The sequence below is a fragment of the Chiloscyllium plagiosum genome, unplaced genomic scaffold (assembly GCF_037043375.1).
Source record: "Chiloscyllium plagiosum isolate Xiang-an unplaced genomic scaffold, Cpla_swu_hap1 HiC_scaffold_19, whole genome shotgun sequence".
NCBI classification, from domain to species: Eukaryota; Metazoa; Chordata; class Chondrichthyes; order Orectolobiformes; family Hemiscylliidae; genus Chiloscyllium; species Chiloscyllium plagiosum.
This window is the reverse complement of record NW_028270157.1, coordinates 57,798,385-57,822,930: the sequence shown is the minus strand read 5'-3', so window position 1 is coordinate 57,822,930 and position 24,546 is coordinate 57,798,385. Positions and strand designations below refer to the sequence as shown.

Here is a 24,546-nt window from a genome sequence, read left to right as displayed (position 1 = left end):
CTGCTTCTCCTCAGATGCTGCCCTGACCTGCTGTGCTTTTCCAGCACCATTCTAATCTTGACTCTAATCTGCAGCATCTCCTCTCCAGTCCTCACTTTCTCCTCTACTTTTGGTTGAACCTTTTGAATTGTTTCTTCAAATTCTGTCCACCATTTTTATAGCAGAATGGTATCTACACTTCGTTACGCCTGGTGAGCAAACAAAGTGCTCATAACACTCATTCAGATTCAAGTCCCGTGACTCATGGAAGTTTAGCAAGCACGAATGATTCTTGGAGGAAATCTGAATTAGTAAAAAGCTTTTTTAAAATTTTCTATCTGAATCCTGAGCATGACATGTAGGTGTTGTCTTCTCTTGAAGTGAGTCCAATCAAATGATTGGATGGTTTAAACTCCTTTTGTAATCACGTTGGCTAATTAGGTATTGGATAATTAGTTTGTTTTGTGCCAAAGAAGTGACACGTTAATTGGAATAGATTGTAAATCTGTCTAAATTTTGGTGTTCCCTTCCATTCTTCTTTGTTATTGTAACTTGAGTCTGTTAGGAACGCTTGGTTTTGATGGTGAATTTAGCTTTTCCTCTGCGTGCATGTCTGAGGAACTTTGCAAATCACTATAGATCTAAAACGGTAATGAGTCATTTTAAGCATTGGCTGGAGGTTTTCAGAGCAGGGTGTCAGAGAGGCAAGTTACATATTGACCTTGATTGCCAGAGAACTAGTTTATGGGAAGAGAAATCTTGCTATAATTGTGTAGGGCTATGGTAAAATTACATCTGAAATACTATATGCCATTCTTGTCTCCATGTTTTAGGGAGGCTATACACCTGGGTTGAAGGGGTTTCCTTATGAAGAGAAACGGAGTAAATTGAGCCCAAAAACGTTGCTGCTGAGAAAAATGAAGCAGGGAATATTGAAACGTATAAGATTCTGAAAGATCTTAGCAAGTTAGGCACAGAAAAGTTTCCTTTGATTGGGAAGTCTAGTGTCTCAGGCTTAGTCTAAGTATAAGCTGCAAATTATTTATGATTGAGCTGAGAAATTTCTTCATTTGAATGATTGAGTCATTTAGAATTGTTTCCTCAATACATTGTAGATCATTGAATAACTTAAGGCTGAGAAAGTAGTTCAGACGTCTCAGGGATTGAAGGGATATTGAGAACAGGTGGAACATGGCATTTAAAGACAAAGATCAGCCAAAAATTGTATTGAATGATGGTAGAGGCTTGACAGGCCATGTTGTTTGCTCTTGCTTCACTTGTTCTTCCCTTTGGTTCAGTTATGCCCTTAATTTTCCAATCAACCTATTATACAGTCATACGGCACGGAAACAGACCCTTCGGTCCAACCAGTCCGTGCTGAACATAATCCCAAACTAAACTAGTCCCACCTGCCTGCTCCTGGCCCATATCCCACCCAATCTTTCCCTTCATGTATTTACCCAAACAATGTTTTAAACATTGTAACATCCACCACTTCCTCCGGAAGTTCATTCCACATGTGTTGAAGTGAATTGCTGGGAGTGTGCTACAATTAAGCTGATTTTGGCTGTAAAATTTCTGTTGTATGCAACTATCTTTTTTGATATGTGGTACTTTGCGACATTCTTTTTGTGTGACCGAGTGAGACAGAGATTGTGCGGAAGGTTGCCACAATACCATTTTAACTACCATGGGCAGTTTACCAGGAGCAATGATCGTGATTCAGGGAGGGCAATGGACATTGAATATTGATGTGAACATCTGAATCAACGGGCTGTCTCCCACACTCACTGAGATCGGAGGACTGAAAAGAAAATGAAAGAATTGTGGAGAAGGAAACAGGGTCAATGTGTTAAGTTGGGTACAGAAAGCAAAATAAAAGAATGGAAAGGAAGGCTAATCAAGAGAGAAAATGAGACAAGAAAGTAGGGGGGGAAAAAACCAGGATTCAAATTTGAAAATTAAGAAAACAAATTAAACTTTTTTAAAAAATCTCAATTACTACTCCTAATAATGAAAGTTTGCAGTTTACTTTCTGCTTTCTGGCTGGAGTGGTTGATTGTTATTGTAGAAATGTGAATCTCTTCAGTAATAGAACTCCATAACATGCCGTCTGTAACTTGGTGTTCTGGTTTGAGCTTAATTGCCAGTTAATGTGCAAGTACAGCAATTTCTTGAAATGTGTGAAGAGTTGGAAGGGTAGCTGGTCATTTTCAAAAGGCTGAGTCTTGTGTTTTACACCTCACAGGGATATCCCTTCCTTGCCTCAAACTGCTGGCTGTTACACAATAATCTTGGCGTGCACCATTGTACTCAAGTTGTTTATCCAGCATTAATGATCCTTACTTTCCACTTGTAATTGGAGAAATTCAATGTACTTGCGCAGATAATGCATTGATTTTATGGTCAGCAGCAAAGGAATGCTGTTTGGCACTCATCATTCGTAGAGCCACTTGAAATATTCTGTGGGATTTCGCATGACAATTTAGTGTTATCAGATTCTTGCCTCAGTGTGGCTCCACTACAGTGAACCTGGGAGTTATCAGCAGTGTGAACAGTGTGAGCAGTATGATTCCTCAGATAGTCAGATTAAAGAATCCTCACTGAATCACTTGGAGTTGGGTTATTTAATCCAATTAAATATTGTACAGAAACTAAAATAAAGAGAGGGAAAAATAGATGGGATTGATGGCGATAAAAGGCAGTCAAAAAGATATATTACGAATGTTTTAAAATGAACAATAAAACAAAATGAAGTAAATTTTTCAGTTCCAGAGAGGCAACTTTATAGGAATTAAAACATTTTATCAAATTTAAAAATAAAGAAAAACACTTATATTTGAATGGACATGTGAAAACAAGAACTTTCTTCTTTGCAATATCCTCAATTTCTGAACCAGGTAGGTTCAGTGTGTCTGCGTGCTGTATCTGTGGATGTTTGCATGGCTTCCATAGTTGTATGTAGCTATTCTCCATTTTGTGTAATATTCTAAATCAGCTGTGTTGAAGAACGGAAATTCTTTACTTCAACTAGATTAGATTGGATATCCTCATTTGCCCTCTTGCTATTCTACCAGTCATCTTTCAACCCTCAGTCTTGGTACTGGGGAGTAGCTCCTTAACTTAGAAGTTTCAGTGACATTAAGATAATGTTGCTTTGGAAGACAAAACTTGAGTTATTTCTCTTGAGCTTTTGATGTCAGCTAATGAGGGAACACATTTAAATCTGTTGGAGTGTTTTGTTCTGCAAATGGTTTTGTGTCTGAATTTCTTCAATTCTTGATACCTTAATGAGCTCAAAGGGCCATACTGCTCATTTCTGTTGGCAGTATTTGCTTCTGCTCACATTCTGCTGTTTTCTGTCACCTGAAGATTCTTCAGCAATGATAGAAATAGAAAATATTTCTGACATTCTTTTATGTGCACAGATTTCCTTCCTTGTTGACAGCAACTCCCCTAAACTAATATAGGTCATCTCAATAGATCATTTTTTCTTTTGGGCTCTGCTTTTAGTCTAAGAAATCCAAAGAAATCTTCTACCACTTGTCCCTGACAACAGTTTGTTGGTGAACCAGTTATTCTGGTCTGAAGAAGAGTCACTGGACTTGAAACGTTAACACTACTTTCTTCCCATAGATGCTGCCAGACCTACTGAGTTTTGCCAGCAATTGTTTTTGTTCTAGTTATTCTCTCACTTCTTTCTCCTTGAATAGACTTGGCATAACATAGTTTCTCTTGACCTGTTTGCTGTCTCATGGAAATAGTTGAATACTTGCCTTCTCAAAGATGTTAAGATCCAGACAGGTGTGGAGACTGAAAAATGAGTACTCAACATTGAGATCACATATACATTCCCAATGCTCTTATGCTGTTTGTTTTGCAGAGTTTCTTAGAGTGTACTTTTTAACCTTGAAAGTTATGCCACCTGGACCAGTTTACCGTTGTCAGGTAAAATGTTTGGTTCCCTGAGCCTGGTTTTTGATCTGAGAAAACAGTGACACTTGCACCTGTATCAAGCTTAAAAATAATGTCCAATGATCTAAACAGCTCCTGTCAAACTCATGTCAGTTGGATCACCAATTTCCCCAAGAAATGTATTGGGCATCTCTTTTGATGACGGCAGTTCTATCACATCTTTGTATGCATTTGACTTTTTTCCCTAGTCTGAAACTGCGTTTTACTTCTGCATGTCCTCTGGCAGTGACCTATGGTTTTACAGATAAAGCATTTTTTCATAATAACTGGATATTGCTTATGCTTTGGAAGCTTTTTTTGTTTCTCTTGGTATGCTGTTTGGCCTATTCCTTATGTTGGTTTGTTGCATTTGTCTTGAGAGTGGTGATCTTTATGAAGCACTGTTGCTCTCCTTTTGATAAGCCTGTCCTCTCCAGATTTTTCTCCAAGGTGGTGCCAACACCCAGTGACTCTTTGCGAGCTCGCTACAGCAGATCTTATTCTTATTTCTTAGGTCAAATTCACACTTTTAAACTTCAATTCTCCTTAGTAATTTCAAATCTAATGTTGACCTTGTTTTTGTGCACCTCCTGTGCAGTTATAACCTTGTATACTTTACTCTGTCTAAATGCCTATGATCTGCCTGTACTGCACACAAAACAAAATGTTCACTAAACTTAGGTACATGTGACAACAATAAATCAAATCAAATTCTTCCAGGTTTCTGCTTCCATCGCAATCTGAATAGCTTTTGCCAAAGTTCAATCTTCTTTGGACTGAATTAAATCAGACAAAGACTCCTCAGTGTTTCCAAAAAAATGATTTTGTCTTAAGCAATTGATGGAGAAACTCAGCAAGTCTGGCAGCAATGTTTAGAGTCCAGTTACTCCTCTCAAGACTTTTTTTTAAGTTTTCCCAGCCACAATCTGAAAGATTGTCACTATACCCGACACATTTACTGTGCTTTCTGTCTACAGATGATGCCAGATCTTCTGAGCTTCTTTAGGAATTTAGTTTGTTTCAGATTTCCAGCATCCGCAATTCTTTGTTTTTATTGTTAAATAATTTTGTCAGTCTTGTTTTGTGATTTCTGGGTCACAGTTTTACACTATCCTGTTGAGATTACTAATGAATTTATGGATTTCCTTGGATGTTGAACTCTTTCAATAAATCTTGCACTTTTAAGAATTTTATTTGTTATGAGATTGAAGTAATTGTCAGAAGCTGGTTAACCTCTTCAAAAGTAAATTATAATAATGTTTTGGTGATTTCGAACATCAGACAGAGGTTCTATTGAAGACAGTAGTTATATGTATTTGTTTAGCCTGAGATTTAGTAATTAAGTTCGAAGTAATTTTGTATCTGAAGATCTTTTTTCTCTGAGAAAAGTCCAATCTTGTGTCCCTCTGTTTTATTTTACCAAAGTCTGATATTAAATCTTGTAGGTAATATGTTTTTATTTTTACTTTAAAGCTTTTAAATTCTGCAGTATCTCAATGCTTTACCTGAACTCTTTACCTGAAAGAGTTTTTTTTGATTTCTGTAAATATAAAACACCATTCTATTTCCTTGTTTTGAAGACTTTAATCTATGTAGTATACAATGCTCATTCACTTCTATTTAAAGACCATGATGTGGAGGTGCCAGTGTTGGACTGGGGGGGGGGAACAAAGTCAGAAGTCACACAATACCAGGTTATAGTCCAACAGGTTTATTTGAAATCACAAACTTTCAGATCGCTGAAAGGTGAAGACGAAGGAGTAGCACTTTCTATTTAAAGGTTTTAAGTCTATCAAATGCTGTAGTTTGTTTTTTAAATTGATTTTTGCAGTTACATGGGTTTTCTGCCTTCTCATGACCAGGAAGTCTGATTTCATACTTTTCTCTGCCTAATACATAATGCTTGTGCTTTTCCTTACGTTTCCCAACTAAAATTTCAAGTCTCCTGTCTTCATTCAATTCTTCCTACCAGATCTGCAGCTGAGATTATGGAACTCCACCTCATATTACAGCCCGAAAGTACTCTGACTATCAGGCTCTGTCTGCTTTAGTTTCCATATTCTCTGTCTTGTTAACTTAAATCTGCTCTGTGATGTTCCCAGTGTATTGACCTCGGTATGAAATAGTTCCACAGTTCTTGATTTCCCTATGCCTCGTGTGTCCACTCATTGTGGAGTTAACACTCGTTCAGAGTTGTACGTGCTCCTTATTTTTACTTCCATCCTTCTCAGCCTGATTTTTGCACTACGCATTTTCCCTTTGCCCAGCAGGGCTTTTTAACTTTATTCATGGAGCACTGACATGTTTTCTTCCTCGTCAAACCTATGACGTGGGAGAGCTCTTACAGATCCTTCCTAGCCTAATTCTGACTGTTTTTTAAGTTGTTTCCAGTCTGCATTATTGCTGCTTAGATTCTCACCATATCTGAAGTAAAGGCTTTAAAATGGCATGCTGTGTTTCTGTGGGTCCCTGCCAACCACTTGTTCAAGTGCTTGTCGTTGCGGACTATCTGTGTGAGTCGTCCTGAAAGCAGTCAAGTTTTTAAAGCAATAAACTCTCCTGGTCTTTAGCAAGTGTTTTCTCCTGCGAGCATTGGACTTTTTCAATATTGCCACTTGTGATGCTAAGCATCAAAAATCCAGTGTACCCAGGAGAAGACATTTGCAGAAGATCAAGTGAATTTAGAGCTCATCACTGATCACCACATGGCATTAATATTTCGAAAGATATTGCCACTGTTCCTCTTTCCTTCCAAGGACCTATTTGGTTTACAGTGGTAGAGGAGTAACCATTAACAAATCTTACTGTGTAGAAGCTCTTGGTCATAGAGTCATAGAGATGTACAGCATGGAAACAGACCTTTTGGTCCAACTCATCCGTGCTAACCAGATATCCCAACCCAATCTAGTCCAACCTGCCAGCACCCGGCCCATATCCCTCCAAACCCTTCTTATTCATATACCCATTCAAATGCCTCCACCACTTCCTCTGGCAGCTCATTCCATACACGTGCCACCCTCTGCATGAAAAAGTTGCCCCTTGGGTCTCTTTTATATCTTTCCCCTCTCTCCCTAAACCTATGTCCTCTAGTTCTGGCCTCCCCCACCCCAGGGAAAAGACTTTGTCTATTTATCCTATCCATGCCCCTCATGATTTTATAAACCTCTATAAGGTCACCCCTCAGCCTCCGACGCTCCAGGGAAAATAGCTCCAGCCTGTTCAGCCTCTCCCTTTGGCTCAAATCCTCCAACCCTGGTAACATCCTTGTAAATCTTTTCTGAACCCTTTCAAGTTTCATAACATCCTTCCGATAAGAAGGAGACCAGAATTGTCGTTTATTGCATAATAGCAATTGGGAACAAGTTGCATTAACTAGTTAGATCTTGGAACGAAGACAATTGGAAACATAAATGACGCACCTGTCCTTTGGAAGTCCAGAACACTTCTCCTGATTTCCCCCCCCCCCAAGACTTTACGACATCGTCCATTTGAGCGGACCTTAATGCAGTTTCCAAAGTTAGCCTTTTCTGAACAAGAGTGTGTACGTTGCTGTCTTTGAGAGGCTAGAACATGCTGAACACAGTGGTTCTCATGAGAGCTGTGTTGATCTGTAAGCTCACCAGTGTAGACACTAGTTCTCGTGAGAGCTCTATTCCTGATGAAGGGCTTTTGTCCGAAACGTCGATTTCCCTGTTCCTCAGATGCTGCCTGACCTGCTGTGCTTTTCCAGCACCATTCTAATCTAGACTCGTGAGAGCTGTGTTGATCTGTAAGCTCATCAGTGTAGACACTGGATTCTGTTTCATCTGTTTCTTGGGTGTGTAGCAGAAATGTTGAGAGGCAGATGTGGGGACCCACAGTGCTTCACGATGCCTGAAGACTCCCCTCTGTATTGATCTGCTGCATAAGGCAGGTGGTAGGCTGCTTTTGGATGGTGATGTGGAGCTTAAGGCCTCACTGGGAAATGTGGCTGTGCTGGACCAATCGGGGATGCAACTTCCCAAATGACCACTGGCACAGAAGCTCAAGTGTAAAAGTGGCCTTGAAGCAGAGTCAGTGGGACTTGCCACCAAATGTCAAGTACCCTAGCCTTAGTTAAGCAGATGGAATCAAAGAAAAAAAATACAGCTCCCAGCCCATTACTGTTGTGGGTTCCCAATTGGAGCTCAAAGCTCCTTGTAAGTGTAGATGTGTGCTAATAATCTTCATAAAATTTGTTTTTATTTTCTGCCTGTAGCTTTAAGAGAAAACAATAATTTGGTTGGAAATCAAGTAAATAGGATTGCAGATAGAATTTTTGGCCTCCAACTGAATGCCTGCCTGGAGATATGAAATAAAGTGATAATTTTGGCTGCAGATTATTTTAAATTTGTCTGGAGAATATGTGTAAATTAATTGTAGGTAAAGAGCCAGCTGTTGGTGAGAAAGTTGCCGTTATTATTTAATTGTGATGATATTGAAGGTTATTTTTAAAGTTGTATAATTGATACTCTGGGAACTGAAAGAATTACAGCAGGTGAGATTTGTTTCAGAATGCTGTTTTGTCAACAAAGGAATTTTATAACTCACTTTCTCACTTGAATAGATCATTTCCATTGTTTTCATTTTGATCTGATTGAGACCCAGGGAAATAGAGAAATGAAAACTTAAGCCTCGTTCTGTTTCTGATAGTTTTATCGCTAGAATAAAAGTTAGGTTAAATTGTTACAAATTTGAGTAAAAACTGAAAGCATGAGACAATGTGTCTTAAGAGGCTGGGTGAGTTGAGAGTGGCATTTGTAGTTTTTTAGCTGTGTTCTGTGATCCAAGCCTTTTGCATTGGGAGGACCTGTTACTGCTGTCTGTGTTGTCGCAATTCTGTGGTCAACACTCTGCTGTTGTGCGAAAAATCGCCAAGAACTCTTACCACTTCATTAACTTTAAATCTGTGATTCTTCAGATACAATTACAAAACATTGTCAACTTAATATACAGTTCGTCCCACTAAGCTGGCTGAGGACTAAATTATAAACTATAAACTATACATTGTGACAGTAGATACATTAGTCATATCTTGGGAACAATATACTGGTTGGTAACTAGAATTATACCTGGGGCAAGACTGCATTAGAAGCTCTATAATGGGTTCCGTGATGGACATTTGATATATGCTTTCAATTTCTTGAAAGCCTGCAGTAACTTGGTGAAATACCTTAGAACAGCTCTGTTGGGTCCTGAGTCCAAAAACTCATCAGGTAGAGAAGGCTGGGATATGTTTAACATTCCTGATCGTCAAGTATTCACCCGACTCTATAATGTTTTGCGAGATTGCAAGTAGCAAGTTGTTGCATATGGATGGGAGTATGGTCTTGGGGAAAGAAGAGAGCAAATTGCTTGAGGGCCGAAGGGCCTGTACTATGCTGTAATGTTCTGTGTTCTAATAGCTTTGAAATATGGCTCTGGAGGAGAACAGAAAGGATCAGCTGAACAGACAAAGTGACATGAAATGGTGGGGAGAGTGAATGAACAAAAACAAATGCTGAACCTAATTAGGAAAAGGCAGAGACTCAGGAGAGACATCCTAAGAGGAAACAAACTTGTAGGCAATGTTATGGAGGAAAGGTTTCAATTAAAAATCTGGGAGCTAGTGATATTTGTGAAGCAGTGTGATGCCAACAGCCTGAGTTCAACCCCACATTGGCTGAGGTTGCTACTAAGGATGCTCCTTCTCAATATCTCTCCTCTTGCCTGGGATATGGGAGTGTGATCCTGGAAAAGCATAGCAGGTCAGGCAGCATCCAAGGAGCAGGAGAATCGATGTTTCGGGCATAAGCCCTTCATCAGGAATGGTGAATCAGCCCTGATGAAGGGCTAATGCCCGAAACGTCGATTCTCCTGCTCCTCGGATGCTGCTTGACCTGCTGTGCTTTTCCAGCATCACACTCTCGACTCTGATCTCCAGCATCTGCAGTCTTCACTTTCTCCTCCTTGCCTGAGGTATGATGGCCCTCAGGTTAAATCACCAGCATTCGTCTCCCTCTAATGAGAGAGCAGCCCTATGGTTTGGTCAAAACTATGGCGACTTGACTAGTATTGTCTTTGGACTAGTAATTTAGATGATGCTGGTAAATTGTGGAAAGTCATTGGAAAATAGATTGCAGGGCAGACAGTTGTGGAGAAAACTGTGGGCCAGGAGACTGCCTACAGATGTGATTACGATGAAGGAACAAAGTGGCAAAGTCTGAACCACTTTAATCATGTTTGGTTTCTGAGGCTTTCTCCGATAAGATCACCAATGCACGTTGTCCATGCTTCTATGACCAATGCAAAGAAGTAGTGCTTCACGACAGGTCAAGGATAACCTGGAGGGGATATACACAATTAGTTGAGGTCAGATTATAGGATTTTAAACCAGTTATTTAATCCTCTCTGCACCCAGGGTGAGAGATAAAGCAGAGGAAACACTGCTGCAGCAGAATTACAAAACATTGAATGTTGTTTTTTTCAAGAATTTTTCCCAACAATTTTGTGTTTTGTGCCAAATACGGACATGGTCTCTTCTTGTTTGTACTATCCAATGTTTAATTAGCTAGTAACATGACCCAGAGATTAATAGTATGCTCCTCTTGTCATTGGAGCTTGATGTCTTTTGTGTTTACCACACGTGTCCAGTATTCTCAAAGGCAAAATGAGAGAACTTCGTAAGGCAAGACCAGATATAAATTGTGAAGATATTTTGCTTTGGATTGGAAATTAATGAGGCGTTGCAGTTATAAATTGACTCATTTAATTCAGATAGTGCGATAAATTTGGTCATAGTACAAAAATAACAATTGTGCTGTGTTTCTCTGTGCCAGTAAGTCAACTTCCATGACTTAAACAAAATAACTTGGAGCTTCTCTCTTACATTCTGACCTTCTGAATCTGGCAAGAGCCATCCAAGGCAATGTTCTTTTTAAACTTTGTCTTTTGGTGTGCATTTATACCTCTATTTATATTCCTGTGTTCAGATGCTGAGTGAAGAGACAAGATAACTCCTGCCTGAGCAGTTAGGACCAGGCACTACACCACACATTGGGACTGAGGCGTTTATCCATGGCATCCAAGATGGATACTGAATTGTTTCTTGTAAAATAAAACAAAGATCAGTGGATGTTGGAGATCTGGAATAAAAAACAAAGCCCAGAAAATTGCTGGAGAAACTCAGCAGCTCTGGCAGCAACTGTAGAGAGAATTATTTCTTGAGTTCAATCTTTGTGGAAATGAATTCCTTAATTCTTTAGCATGCTCACCACATTCTGCCTTGAAAAGTAAAACCTTAGAGTATAATTTGCTTCAAAAGTTCAACAATTAAATCTAATTTTTTTCTAAATCTTTCACAAGTTTCCAGTAGAAACGTGACACTGATATTTCAGTGTATGAGTTGCCATCTTTCAGATGGTACCTTTATGCCCATGTTAATGAGTTGATAATGTTAAAGATATTGTTTTAGTCTCAGGTGGTGAGGATAATACTGGACAGGCCAGATCCCAAAATGAAAGCTGGTTTGTCGTTTAAACTTTGCAGTTGATGGAGTTGTGTGGAGTATGCACATTCTCCCTGTGTCAGTATGGGTTTCCTCCCACAGTCCGAATATATGCGAATTAGGTGGATTGGCCATGCTAAATTGCCGACAGTGTCCAGGCGTGTGCAGGCGAGATGGATTAGCCATGGGAAAGGCAGGGTTACAGGGTAGAAGGGTGGGTCTGGGTGGAATGCTCTTCGGAGGGTCGGTGTGAACTCGATGGGCGGAATGGCCTGCTTCCACACTGTACGGATTCTATGATGATGATTACTTTGGTGGTTTGTCACTGAACATATACACATGAGGCTGCAATGCTCTCTACCAAGAGCATATAAGTTTATTATATGAAATGCAAAGCTACTTATATAACAAACAGTTTTGAAAGAGCAGAATGTTCGACCTGTTTAGTAGCATTGTCCTTTACATTCTCAAATCCAGACAAACCTCACCCCTATCTCAACTCTTCAATTTCTTTATAACTGATTTTTTGCAATTGTACTTGTGTTGCTGAAATGGTTTTGCAGCGTCTTCCAATGTCTGTAGTGTGAATTTTTCTTTTTTGCAATTCTGATGGCCCAAACTTCTTTTCAGTTTGAATAGCTTTCAAGCCTCAAATGCAGCAAACCTTTTATTAACTGGCACCTTTGGGACCAGGAGTGTGCTGGTTGATCAAGAGATCCACATAATCAATGTGAAAACACACACTGAGTAATAGAAACATCATACAGAGAGTATACACATCTCTCATACTTTATTTACAGCATCACTTAAATAATAATGCAACTTTGCCTTAAATAAAACTTGGAAGCCAGGAGCCTTTTCACTTGCGTTCTCAATTGCCTACTGATACATCACAGTAGATCACGGTATTTGATGGGAAATTGAATCAACTGTTGATATTTCGTGTGGCCCTTTGATCGAACAAGCAAGAATATTTACTTTGAAGTACATTAATTAAAGACTATAATAATTGGACAGAGTAATACAGTCAACTTTGTGTATTTTAAGCATACAATTTTTGCTGGTTTATGGACAATGCTAATTCATAAGGTGCCGGTTAAAACAAAGCTTGCTGTACTCTCTCACTCTGAATATTTCACAAATCAAAACCACTTCTGCCAGGGTGACTGATTCCCCGAACTGAAACTTGGAGCCTTCTGCTCCGAAGTCAAGACTAAGTTAGTGGCCCGGATCTGTTAGTAGCCTGGAGCTATTTTCTCTGCCTGTCATAGACTCAGCAGTATAAATGTTCCATCTGTGAATATCACATGTGCCCAACATGGCACATTACTGAAGTTTCCTTCCTTGGAAGAAATGATGTATTTCAAACACTGGTCCAAATGTTGTTCTGACCGACCTTTTACAAAAAAGTACCTTCAAAGGACCAGATCCATCTGCCTCTGTTTTAAAATGCAAACCCAAAATGTCCATCATAAATAATATCGGCCTTACCAGAATTCAGAGGTGTTGGGGATTGTTCGAACAAGAACTGGGATCATGCTGGATTAGTATCTCGGAGACAGAAATCTACAAGGATGCAGCCTGTGCATAGAATGGAATAGCCTTTATTGTCAATGTGCACTCAAATGAGTGCAGTGAAAAGTTTGTAATGTTGCTGCTTTGCCGTCATCTTAGTGGGTACCGAGGGACAGATACTTTAAATGACTGTTACAGAATTGAAACAGTCAAAAAAAAGGTCTAACGTAGAAATACACCGTTTTAGAAAGGACTCGAATTACTCAAAGTCCAGAAAAGAATAAAAAGTATTTTTGGAAAGTACTCACGTTACAGTCCTTTTCGCTGAGTCTGTGCCTGACGGGCTTCAGAACACAAGGACCTTCTGCCTCTCAGACTGTCCCCTCACACTCTCCTCCATGACGTGCCTCTAGGACTCATGTCCCACCTCGGCCTGGGCCTGGACTATCTCCCCTTCCAGGCTCCGGCCTTCCTATTCATATACCCATCCAGATGGCTTTTAATGTTGCAATTGTACTAGCCACCACTCACTTCCTCTGGCAGCTCATTCCATACACATACCACCCTCTGCATGAAAAAGTTGCCCCTTAGGACTCTTTTATATCTTTCCCCTCTCACCCTAAACCTATGCCCTCGAGTTCTGGACTCCCCGACCCCAGGGAAAAGACCTTGTTTATTTATTCGATCCATGCCCCTCATAATTTTGTAAACCTCTATAAGGTCACCCCTCAGCCTCCGACGCTCCAGGGAAAACAGCCCTAGCCTATTCAACCTCTCCCTATAGCTCAAATCCTCCAACCCTGGCAACATCCTTGTAAATCTTTTCTGAACCCTTTCAAGTTTCACAACATCTTTCCGGTAGGAAGGAGACTAGAATTGCACGCAAAATTACAAAAGTGGCCAAACCAATGTCCTGTACAGCAGCAACATGACTTCCCAATGCCTGTATTCAATACTTTGACCAATAAAGGAAAGCATACCAAACGCCGCCTTCACTATCCTATCTACTTGCGACTCAACTTTCAAGGAGCTAAGAACCTGCACTCCATGGTCTCTTTGTTCAGCAGCATTCCGTAGGACCTTACCATTAAGTGTATAAGTCCTGCTAAGATTTGTTTTCCCAAAATGCAACACCTTGCATTTATGTAAATTAAACTCCATCTGCCACTCCGCCCATTGGCCCATCTGATCTAGATACCGTTGTAATCTGAGGTAATCCTCTTCGCTGTCCATTACACCCTGAGGGACAGGATGTACATTTTTGCCCCTTTAATATCAACCCCATCCTGCTCATTCAACCTTTCCAAAAGCATTTAATACCCGTTATCTTGCACCGCTCTTACTCGCTATCCGATAATACTGTGTACTGGCACCTTACCACCTGACCCTCCAATGCTCAAGAGTAATGCTAATTTCCCACTGCGGCATTAGACCTTCACAGCCGATTGTTTTCTGTGAAGAAACTGCTCTCCACGACCGGTCATATTACTCATTTTGCAATAAGGAATGTTACACTGGGCTGTTCTCCATCAAACACTCCTTTCCTTGTCACAGTTTTCATTCCTCATTTACCTGAAACATGATACACGTGGTAGCTAGGAACTGGAAAACCAAGATAAGCTTCCATACCTGACTGGTTGATAGAAAAATAATCCACTCCAGCCACAGGAAAGGAGTCTGGAGTTACTTTGCTTTGCTTTATCAATCTACTTTACAACAGTAAATTGACAGTCTACAGCTATGGACCAGACGAAACCCCCTCAAAATTTATTAAGATTGCTGAGACACCAACATTTTTTTTTATCTTTAAAGGAAAGTGTGAGGGGTGGTGTTGCCTCGCTATGTCATTGGTTCTAGTGTGTACAATGACTTTCTGCTGGCCCCTCTCCCCCGTGAGAACATTCTGCACCCTCTCTGAGACATCCCTGATCCTGGCACCAGAGAGGCAACACACCATTCTGATCTTTCGCTGCTGGCCACAGAAACGTCTGTCTGTGCCTCAGACTAGAGAATCCGCTAACACAATCAATCTATTGGAATCCGACATACCCCTCATTACACTAGAGCTAGTCTCAATACCAGAAACTTGGCTGTCCGTGCTACGTTCCCCTGAGAATCCATCACCCCCTACATTTTCCAAAACAGCACACTTGTTTGAAATGGGTATAGCCACAGAAGACTCCTTCACTACCTGCCTACCTCTTACCTTTCCTGGAGTTAACCCATCTATCTGACTGTATCTGCGACTCTTCTCCTTTTCTATAACTGCCATCCATCACACCCCCTTGCTCTTGTAAATTCCTCATTGCCTCTAACTGTCTCTCCATCCGATTCATTCGATCTGATAGGATTTGCAGCCAAAGGCAGTTTTTGCAGATGTAATCCTCAGTAACACATAAACTCTCCCTAAACTCCCACATCCAACAAGCAGAACATATCGCTCTGCTAAGGGCCATTTTTGCTGCTTTCAATCTGCAGACCTAGAAAGCAGCACTGTCTTATTCCAACACAAAAATAAAACGTAGAATCAAGAAAGAACCCACTCTCCTCACTACTGCAAACTTAGAGTATGGCCACATTTAAAAGTATTCTGTGCTGTGACCTCTCCCAAACAGGTTCCTCCATGATCAGTTGTGAATTTCGCTGTTTGTTAAGTTTTCCCAGACGCACTCCAATGTCCAGCGATACATGAATTCAAACAGCAAAGGTAATAACTGCGCTGGGTCACTGCTGTGTCAGTTAGCAGTGTGGGTTTCTCTCTGTCTCTCTGTCTCTATCTCTCTTTTTCTCCAAAGTTTCAAAACAATGCAACAGTATATAAAACAGTTATTGCTGCTTCTGAAATTTGAGGAAATCACCTCCAATACCTAAAATACCTCCTAACAGGAGCAGCTTGTTACAGCCAGAAATTTTACTGTCCTCCATTTTGGATTACCCGGATTACTCTAATAATCTGTTAAATTTTCCAAAAGAGTTAAATTATTCCAGTTCTTCTTTTTGTTTATACTTTAACTATATTATAAGAATAAAGTGTGTTTTGCTTCAACCCTGGGAGTTTGACCAATTGAATTGTTCCTGGAACACCACACCACTTGCCTTTAAAGATTAAAAAAAAAAAATTGATGTCAAGGCAATCTTAGTAAAATTTGAGGGGGTTTCGTCTGGTCCACAGCAGCAGACTGTCAATTTGGTTCCTACATTACAGCAATGCCGACACTTCAACAATGCCTTGCTCGTACTCTGTTAACTTCCCTGAAATTATAAAAGGTGCCTCGTGAATCCAATTTTTTATTTATCTTGCAGAGAAATTATACCTGTCACCTATAGTTACACGAAACCTGCCTTAAAGAAATGTTTCAGTGGCCTTGCTATTGAAATGTAATAATATAGCTTTAAGAGATGTATTTTGCCTTTTTTTTTTACATGAAGAGAGGTTCAGATAGAGGTGCTAAATGGTCTTTTCCAAACCAATAATGTAAACAACTTGGGAGGCCTCAAGTTTATTTTTTTAAGTTGGAACAATAGAAGCAGCATGAAGGGGTGGGATCAAGCTCCCACAGACCAAGATTTTAGTTTAACTTACAGTAGGTGTTGAGGTTTGGAAGTTGCTATACATTGCTCCCTGCCACAGCACAATGCTTGGGTTCTGTCTCTCTCTGTTTGTCTGTCTGTCTCTGTCTGTCTCTCTGTCTCTGTCTCTGTCTCTTTCTTTCTCTCTCTGTCTCTGTCTCTGTCTCTCGCTGTTGCTCTCTCACTCTTGCTGTCACTCTCTCTCGCTGTTACTTTCTCCCTTACTGTCTTGTGCTCTCTCTGTCTCTCTCTCTCTCATTTTGTCTTTTATTCTGGACTAGGGTATTTACAAGTGAGACCATCTATTTTACTGAATTTGCCTTTTCCAAGGTTGTGTCTATGGAATGTTACTATATTGCAACAGTTGCTGTTTAGTAATTAAATAATCTAATATTCTGTCAAGTTTTCCAACAGAGTTGATATTCCAATTTTTTTTGTTTGTATTTTGACTATATTATAAGAATAAAATGTGTTCTGCTTCTAGCCTGGTAATTTTACCAATCAAATTGTACCTGGAACACCACCCTTTACACTTTCCTTTAAAGATAAAAAAAAAAGTTGGTGTCTCAGCAATCTTAATAAATTTTGAGGGGGTTTCGTCTGGTCCATAGCTATAGACTGTCAATTTACTGTTGTAAAGTAGATTGATAAAGCAAAGCAAAATAACTCCAGACTCCTTTCCTGTGGCTGGAGTGGATTATTTTTCTATCAACCAGTCAGGTATGGAAGCTTATCTTGGTTTTCCAGTTCCTAGCTACCACGTGTATCATGTTTCAGGTAAATGAGGAATGAAAACTGTGACAAGGAAAGGAATGTTTGATGGAGAGCAGCCCAGTGTAACATTCCTTGTTGCAAAATGAGTAATATGACCGGTCGTGGAGAGCAGTTTCTTCACAGAAAACAATCTGCTGTGAAGGTCTAATGCCGCAGTGGGAAATTAGCATTACTCTTGAGCATTGGAGGGTCAGGGTGGCATGGTGGCACAGTGGTTAGCACTGCTGCTTCACAGCGCCTGAGACCCGAGTTCAATTCCTGCCTCAGGTGACTGACTGTGTGGAGTTTGCACGTTCTCCCCGTGTCTGCGTGGGTTTCCTCCGGGTGCTCCGGTTTCCTCCCACAGTCCAAAGATGTGCAGGTCAGGTGAATTGGCCATGCTAAATTGCCCGTAGTGTTAGGTAAGGGGTAAATGTAGGGGCATGGGTGGGTTGCGCTTCGGCGGGTCGGTGTGGACTTGTTGGGCCGAAGGGCCTGTTTCCACGCTGTAATGTAATCTAATCTAATCTACACAGTATTATCAGATAGCGAGTAAGAGCGGTGCAAGATAACGGGTATTAAATGCTTATGAAAAGGATGAATGAGCAGGATGGGGTTGATATTAAAGGGGCAAAAATGTGAAGTTACTGATGTTCTCATGTTGGGAATGTGACAGATACTTCCAGTCTGGTCTTCCAAACTGCAATGAGTTAAGTAACCAGTTTGTCATTTCACAATAATGATTGAAGGTCAAATGTTGGCCCGGACACTTAGCTGAAGAACAGCAGAGTGTTCTCTATGTAAGGTCAAAAATCGCACGACACCAGATTATAGTCTCAACAGGTTTATTTGAAAACATAAGGTTGCACCTAAAAAAAGGAGTGGGACTACGAAAGCTTGTGAATTCAAATAACCCTGTTGGACTATAGCCTGGAGTCTGATTATTTTTGACCTTGTCCAACCCTGGCACCTCCACATTCAGCTGTGTAATCTGGGTTGAAATTTCAGCATAGGGTTGAAGGAGTGCAGCATCTTTCTGAGGTGCCACCGTTCAGATGCAAGTTAAGGCTCCAATTGCACTGCTTGAGAGAATGTGGAATATTTGGTGGCCCATTTAATGACTTATCTCTTTACTGTTTGAGGCCCTTTGCTGTGAGGAAATTTATCCACTTCATTTGCTTCAATGAGTAAAGTGACTCTGCTTCAAAATACCTTCTTCACTGTCTGGGAAGGGCTTTGAGACATCTTGAGGCAAGGTACCACATAAATAAACATCTTTGTTATTTTTATGAATGGCGCTCTGTCATGCCTGAGAAGCATAGCAACCAGCAATTATTAGAATTAACGACCAAATAAAGACAAAAATTATGTTCGTAATTGTCAGTAGTTCTCAACAGTGGTGTTGCATAGATCTGCAATGTCTGTTTCAGATGTGAAGAGTTCTACTCTCAAGTGAATTGATTGTAATTTCCCTTTGTGTCTTCCTCTATTATCACACTTCTACTTGCATCCACCAGAACTAGCCTTTTCTGATCTACAACTTGCTGAAGAAGAGTCATTTTTTCCCTCCTCATGCAGTTAAGCATGTCGTGCAGTTTTGTACTGGAGCAGGAATTGACCCTATCAGGCCTATACCCTTTGTTGCTGAGGACTGATCCTCCTGACTTTACGGGACAGTTTATAACTCTGCTTCAGAGTGCAGCATTATATGAGCCACTGAACCCAATACAGAACAACCTTGGGTTATCCGAACATCAGTTATCCAAATTGCAGATTATCCAAACAAGATCACAAGGTCCCGTAAATGTTTATCTGAGCTATCAGATATCCGAACAAAATACTCCCTGCCCATCTTGTTTGGGTAATCAAGGTTGTTCTGTACTGGTTTAATAAATAAAACTGAATCAGTGTCTTTTTGTTATTTCCTCAAGTTAAAGTTGTGCATTGGATCACCTTGCTATTTCACTTTGAAAACTTCAGCCGAAGGACAAATGCAATGCTACTTGATTACAGTGGCAACACAAAGGTTGAAGATCGATTTAACTCGATACCTGATTCTTTAATTTTGTTCACCTTTTTAACTAACAGCATTCTTATTTTTCTTTTAGAGTCATAGAGATGTACAGTACAGAAACAGACCCTTCGGTCCAACTCGTCCATCCGACCAGATATTTCAACCAAATCTCATCCCACCTGCCAGCATCTGGCCCATATCCCTCCAAACCCTTCCTATTCATATACCCATCCAGATGCCTTTTAAATGTTGCAATTGTACCAGCCTTCACCATGTCCTCTGGCAGCTCATTCCATACACATACAACCCTCTACGTCAAAAAGTTGCCCCTTAGGTCTCTTTTATATCATTCCCCTCTCAGCCGAAAACAATGCCCTCTAGTTCTGGACTCCCTCACCCCAGGGAACAGACTTTGTCTATTTACCCAATTCATGCCTCTCGTGATTTTATAAACCTCCATAAGGTCACTCCTCAGCCTCCGATGTCCCAGGGAAAACAACCCCAGCCTAATCAACCTCTCCCCCGATACCACAAATCCTCCAACCCTGGCAACATCCTTGTAAATCTTTTCTGAACCTTTTCAAGTTTCACAACAAACTTCCAATAGGAAGGAGACCAGAATTGCACGCAATATTCCAAAAGTGCCCTTGCCAATGTCCTGTACAGCCGCAACATGACCTCCCAACACCTTTACTCGATACTCCGACCAATAAAGGAAAGCATACCAAATTACTTCTTCACTATCCTACCTACCTGCGATTCCATTTTCAAGGAGCTATGAACCTGCAATCCAAGGTCTCTTTGTTCAGCAACACTCCCTAGGACCTAACCATTAAGTGTATAAGTCCTGCTAAGATTTGCTTTCCTAAAATGCAGCACTTTGCATTTATTTAAATTAAACTCCATCTGCACTTCTCAGCCCATTGGCCCATCTGATCAAGATCCTGTTGTAATCTGAGGTAACCTTCTTCACTGTCCACTACACCTCTAATTTTTGTGTCATCTGCAAACTTACTAACTGTACCTCTTCGACTCACATCCAAATCCTTTATATAAATGACGAAAAGTAGTGGACCCAGCACCGATCCTTGTGGCACTCCACTGGTCACAGTCTGAAAAACAACTCCCCACCACCACCCTCTGTCTTCTACCTTTGAGCCAGTTCTGTATCCAAATGGCTAGTTCTCCCTGTACTCCATGAGATCTAACCCTCCTAACCAATCTCCCATGGGGAACTTTGTTGAACGCCTTACTGAAGTCCATATAGATCACGCACACCGCTCTGTCCTCATCAATTCTCTTTGTTACTTCTTCAAAAAACTGAATCAAGTTTGTGAGGCATGATTTCCCACATACAAAGCCAAGATGTCTGTTCCTAATCAATCCTTGCCTTTCCAAATACATATACATCCTGTCCCTCAGGATTCCCTCCATCAACTGCCCACCACCGACGTCAGGCTCATTGGTCTATAGTTCCCTGGCTTGTCCTTACCACCCTTCTTAAACAGTGGCACCAACCTCCAGTCTTCAAGTACCTCACCTGTGACTATTGATTACACAAATATCTCAGCAAGAGGCCCAGCAATCACTTCCCTAGCTTCCCACATAGTTTTAGGGTACACCTGATCAGGTCCTGGGGATTTTTTCACTTTAATGCATTTCAAGGTATCCAGCACTTCCTCCTCTGCATTATGGACATTTTTCAAGATGTCACCATCTATTTCCCTACATTCTATATCTTCCATATCCTTTTCCACAGTAAGTACTGATGCAAAATACTCGTTTAGTATCTCCCCCATCTCCTTTGGCTCCACACAAAGGCCGGCTTGCTGATCTTTGAGAGGCCCTATTCTCTCCCGAGTTACCCCTTTGGCCTTAATATATTTGTAAGAACCCGTTGGATTCTCCTTAACTCTATTTGCCAAAGCTATCTCATGTCCCCTTTTTGCCCTCTTGATTTGCCTCTTAAGTATACTCCTACTGCTTATATACTCTTCTAAGGATTCACTCGATCTATCCTGTCTACACCTTACATATGCTTCCTTCTTTTTCTTAATCAAACCCCTCAATTTCGTTAGTCATCCAGCATTCCCTATACCTACCAGCCTTCCCTTTCATCCTAACAGGAATATACTTTCTCTGGACTCTGGTTATCTCATTTCTGAAGGCTTCCCATTTTCCAGCTGTCCCTTTACCTCTGAACAACAGCCTCCAATCAGCTTTTGAAAGTTCTTGCCTAATACCATCAAAATTGGCCTTTGCTAGAACTCCTCAGGAGGATATAAACTAAAAAGGTGCAGGGGTGAGACCCGGGGAGATAGTAAGGAAAGAGATCAATCTGAGACTGATACAGTTGAGAACAAAGGCGAGTCAAACAGTCAGGGCAGGCAGGTACAAAGCAGAGAACAAAGTTGGACTGATAAATTAAACTGCATTTTTTCAATACAAAAGGCCTAACAGGGAAGGCAAATGAACTTAGGGCATGGTTAGGAACATGGGACTGGGATATCATCGCAATTACAGAAACATGGCTCAGCGATGGGCAGGACTGGCAGCTTAATGTTCCAGGATACAAATGTTACAGGAAGGGAGGCAAAAGAGGAGGGAGAGTGGTGTTTTTGATAAGGGATAGCATTACAGCTATGCTGAGGGAGGATATTCCCAGAAATACATCCAGGGAAGTTATTTGGGTGGAACTGTGAAATAGGAAAGAGACGATCACCAGATTGGGATAGTATTATAGACCCCCTAATAGTCAGAGAGAAATTGAGAAACAAATTTGTAAGGAGATCTCAGTTACCTCTAAGAATAATAGGGTGGTTATGGTGGCGAGTTTTAACTTTCCAAACATAATCTGCAACTGCCATAGTGTTAAGGGTTTAGATGAGAGGAATTTGTTAAGTGTTTACAAGAATATTTTCTGATTCAGTATGTGGATATACTTACCAGAGAGAGTGCAAAACGTGACCTACTCTTGGGAACTAAGGCAGGGGAGGTGATTGAGGTGTTAGTGCGGGAGCACTTTGGGGCCAGCGACCATAACTCTATTTGTTTTAAAATAGTGACAGAAAAGGATAGACCAGATCTAAAAGTTGAAGTTCGAAATTGGAGAAATACTGATTTTTGTCGGTATTAGGTAAGAACTTTCAAAAGCTGATTGGGTGCAGATGTTTGCAGGTAAAGGGACGGCTGGAAAATGGGAAGCCTTCAGAAGTGAGATAACGAGAGTCCAGAGACAGTATATTCCTGTTAAGGTGAAAGGAAAGGTTGGTAGGTATAGGGAATGCTGGATGACTAAAGAAATTGAGGGCTTGGTTAAGAAAAAGAAGGAAGCACATGTCAAGTATAGACAGGATAGATCGAGTGAATCCTTAGAAGAGTATAAAGGCAGTAGGAGTTTACTCGAGGGAAATCAGGAGGGCAGAAAGGGGACATGAGATAGCTTTGGCAAATAGAGTTAAGGAGATCCAAAGAGTTTTTACAAATACATTAAGGCCAAAGGGGTAACTAGGGAGAGAATAGAACCCCTCAAAGATCAGCAAGGCGTCCTTTGTGTGGAGCCGCAGGAGATGGGGGAGATACTAAACGAGTATTTTGCATCAGTATTTACTGTGGAAAAGGATATGTAAGATATAGACTGTAGGGAAATAGATGGTGACATCTTGAAAAATGTCCATATTTCACTGAAGGAAATACTGGATATCTTGAAATGTATAAAAGTGGATAAATCCCCAAGACCTGATCAGGTGTACCTTTGATCCCTGTGGGAGGCTAGGGAAGTGATTGCTGGGACCCTTGCTGAGACATTTGTATCATCGATAGTCACAGGTGAGGTGCTGGAAGATTGGAGGTTGGCTAACGTGGTGCCACTGTTTAAGAAAGGTGGTAAGGACAAGCCAGGGAACTATAGATCGGTGAGCCTGACCTCAGTGGTGAGCAGGTTGTTGGAGAGAATCCTGAGGGACGGGATGTTACATGTATTTGGAAAGGCAAGGACTGATTCGGGATAGTCAACATGGCTTTGTGCGTGGGAAATCATGCCTCACAAACTTGATTCAGCTTTTTGAAGAAGTAACAAAGAAGATTGATGAGGGCAGAGCGGTAGATGTGGTCTATATAGACTTCAGGAAGGCTTTCAACAAGATTCCCCATGGGAGACTGATTAGCAAGGTTAGATCTCATGGAATACAGGGAGAACTAGCCATTTGGGTACAGAACTGGCTCAAAGGTAGAAGACAGAGGGTGGTGGTGGAGGGGGGTTATTTTTCAGGCTGGAGGCCTGTGACCAGTGGAGTGCCACACAAGGATCGGTGCTGGGACCATTACTTTTCGTCATTTATATAAAGGATTTGGATGGGAGAAAAAGAGGTATAGTTAGTAAGTTTGCAGATGACACAAAAATTGGAGGTGTAGTGGACAGCGAAGAAGGTTACCTCAGATTACAAAGGGATCTTGATCAGATGGGCCAATGGGCTGAGAAGTGGCAGATGGAGTTTAATTTAAATAAATGCGAAGTGCTGCATTTTGGGAAAGCAAATCTTAGCAGGACTTATACACTTAATGGTAAGGTCCTAGGGAGTGTTGCTGAACAAAGAGACCTTGGAGTGCAGGTTCATAGCTCCTTGAAAGTAAAGTCGCAGGTTGACAGGATAGTAAAGAAGGCATTTGGTATGCTTCCCATTATTGGTCAGAGTATTGAGTACAGGCGTTGGGAGGTCATGTTGTGGTTTTACAGGACATTGGTTAGGACTTTTGGAATATTGCGTGAAAAACTGGTCTCATTCCTATCAGAAGGATGTTGTGAAACTTGAAAGGGTTCAGAAAAGATTTACAAGGATGTTGCCAGGGTTGGAAGATTTGAGGTATCAGGAGAGGTGGATTAGGCTGGGGCTGTTTTCCCTGGAATGTCAGAGGCTGAGGGGTGATCTTATAGTGGTCTATAAAATCATGAGAGGCGTGCATTGGATAAATAGACAAAGGTCTTTTCCCTGGGTTGGGGGGAGTCCAGAACCAGGGGGCATAGGTTTAGGGTGAGTGGGGAAAGACATATAAGAGACCTAAGGGCAACCTTTTCACACGGAGGGTGGTATGTGTATGGAATGAGCTGCCAGAGGAAGTGGGTGGAGGCTCGTACAATTGCAACATTGAAAAGGCAAGCGGGTGGGTTTATGAATCGGAAGGGTTTGAAGGGAAATGGGCCAGGTGCTGGCAGGTGGGACTAGATTGGTTGGGATATCTGGTCGGCATGGACGGGTTG

The 24,546-nt window shown here is 41.0% G+C and overlaps 1 protein-coding gene across 2 annotated transcripts in view; it reads left to right on the top strand.

Moving 5' to 3' along the window:
• The window catches only part of pot1 (protection of telomeres 1 homolog), a 332,035-nt gene that overhangs the window by 8,338 nt on the left and 299,151 nt on the right, over window positions 1-24,546 (top strand). The gene's annotated exons all lie outside the window — the stretch shown is intronic.